This window comes from Grammomys surdaster, unplaced genomic scaffold (assembly GCF_004785775.1).
Source record: "Grammomys surdaster isolate TR1022 unplaced genomic scaffold, NIH_TR_1.0 126115, whole genome shotgun sequence".
Taxonomy (NCBI): Eukaryota; Metazoa; Chordata; class Mammalia; order Rodentia; family Muridae; genus Grammomys; species Grammomys surdaster.
In genome coordinates this window covers 2,937,429-2,940,237 of record NW_021620923.1, presented here as the reverse complement: position 1 = coordinate 2,940,237, position 2,809 = coordinate 2,937,429, and positions in this window count along the sequence as shown.

The window sequence follows — 2,809 nt, the reverse complement described above, 5'->3', positions numbered from 1 at the left end:
TAGCAAAATATGCTGGAATATTGCCTGATGCTTATCATTAACAAAAGAGGAAAAAGAATGTCTTCTTGTTAGAAGTGGAACATAAAGAATATGTAAAATTTTTTATATTTAATTTTCACCTGTAAATGACAATAATATCCCCAAATCATAGTCAAAAATAAGTGTTTTCTATAAAATATTAGAGTAATATTGTCATAGTTCCTTTTTCATTGCTATAACAAAATAGTGCAACCAATACAACTTAGAAAAGATAGAATTTTCTTCAGACTTGATTACTAAAAATATGTTTTACAGTGTAGTTCCATGACTATCATGGAGGCATTCAGGAGGCAGATAAGCTAGTCACTGGAGCAGTTGCAGAGATCCTGCATCTGGATCCACAAATTAGAAACAGAGACAGAACTGCACAGTAATGGTATGGATTTTTGAAGCCACCTCCAGTATAACACCTCCTGACCTCCTGCAAAAAGCAACTCCTTCTAGTCCTTACAAAGCAGTATCACCAACCAGGACAAAGCATTCAATCATACAGGTCAGTACAGGCCATCACATTTAAACCAGAACAAGTATGTAACAGGTTAACTTTTTTTTTTTTTTTTTTAGTTTTTATAATTGTATGCTTATCTTTTTAAAGGCTGCATTAACAAGTAGACATTTTTCATGTAAGACTCAAAGAACTAATAAACAACAACAAGAAGAAGAATAACAATAATATTGATAATCTTTGCAAAAGCAAAAATAAAAATTTATTCTGTGGATGAAATTTCTTTCTACTCAACACAAGAACTCGAGTTTAATCCTTGGTCCAGAAGTTTAAAAGTCAGGCATATTTTGTTCCCGTTTCTACGTAGGATTGAAGCATTAAAACTTTGGTCTTCCATCTTCTTAAGCTTCATATAGTTTATGGGTTGTATCGTGGGTATTCTGAGCTTTTGGGCTAATATCCACATATCAGGGAGTACTTATCATGTGTGTTTTTTTGTTTCTGGGTTACCTCATTCAGGATGATACTTTCTATTTCTATCCATTTGCCTGTGAATTTCATGAAATCATAGTTTTTAATAGCTGAGTACTAGTCCATTGTGTAAATGTACCCCATTTTCTGTATCAATTCATCTGATGAGGGATATCTGGGTTGTTTCTGGCTATTATAAATAACATTGTTAGAAACATAGTGGAGCACTTGTCCTTAGGTTAAGGAGTACTTTTAAACTGCCTCACCTCTGGATCTATCCCATTTGCAGACTCAAACCCAGACACTATTGCTAATGCCAAGAAGCACTTACTAACAGGAGCCTGGTATGGCTGTCCCCAGACAGTTCTTCAGTGGAAGAACTGAAGGAGTTGAAGGGGATTTCAACCACATACAAAGAACAGTATCAACTAACCTGACCACCCAGAACTTCCAGGCACTAAACCACCAAGCAAGGAGAATACATGGAGGGATCCATGGCTCCAGCTACATATGTAGCAGAGAATGGCCTTAACTGATATCAGTGGGAGAGAAAGCCCTTGGTTCTGTGGAGGCTTGATGCTCCAGCATAGGGGGATGCTAGAATGGTGAGGTGAGAGTGGATGAGTGGGTGAGTGAGTGGAAGAGCACCATCATAGCGGCAAAGGGGAGGGAGGATGGCATTGGGAGTTTGTGGAGTGGAAACCAGGAAGGGGGTTATCATTTGAAATGTAAATGAATAAAATGATTTAAAAAGAAGAAAAACCAGGCATAACAGAGAACCTCTATGATCCCAGTACTAGATAGAGATATTAAGATAAGTTCCTGGAGTATAATGGTTGGGCAGCTTGGCACATTAGGCAAGCTCCAAATCAATGAGAATCTGTCTCAAATCATAACTATAAGAAGTGGATGACAAATGAGGAATAAAACTTGAGTTTTTCTTGAGTATATCTGCACATATCAGACATACACATACACTCATAAACAAGAATACACAACCATGTGCATACACATACAAATATACATCTAGGCTTTGCTTTTTGGGATGATACAGAGAAGACATACCAGTGCAATAGCAGCTCTGTCTACAGTCACTGTAGCTTCACAAACTCCTATACTTTTTCTCAAGTATAGCTGCTTGGCTTTCCATATAAGCCACCTAGCCATGGCAAAAGCACAGAGTATAATAACTTTGAAGGTTCTGTAGGACAGATGAGATTTTTAACATCATAATCTAGAATCATAGTGTGATCAGCATTCTGATATAAAACATCTCATGTAATCCAGCTTTTGTCTTAAAAAAAATAGTGAAGCAATTTCAGGAACTTAATGTTTCTTACTACATATTCATATTTAATATTGCCACTTTAGTCTACTTTCTAGTATAATTGGTTAATTTAAAACCTGGTTAAAATTATGTTAAGTATCATTTAAATCAAAATGTAAACATTCAATGCAAAAGCAACTAAGTGAAATATAATAAATATTAAGGACAAATGAAAGATTTACAAAGTAGTTTTGAAGGACTTACAATTTTAAAATATATCACAACTTTTTTTACTTTTGTACACAAAAGGCAAATAATTATGCATGCATGAATGAAATAGTGTTATTTAATTAATTATGCTGTAAAACTACCCAAATCATAAACATAATGGTACTAGAAATGTATTTTCATTTTATTAAGGTAATCATTTAATAATAATTTAACAATGGTTTTAATTATTTTATGTTATGAATTGTGCGATGTCATTTCCTAAAGGTATTTAAATATGTGAATTTAGTGTTCCTTAATAAAATTATGATTTTATAAATTGTTGGCAGTTTGTAATGAAATGGGTGGTTAATTTATGT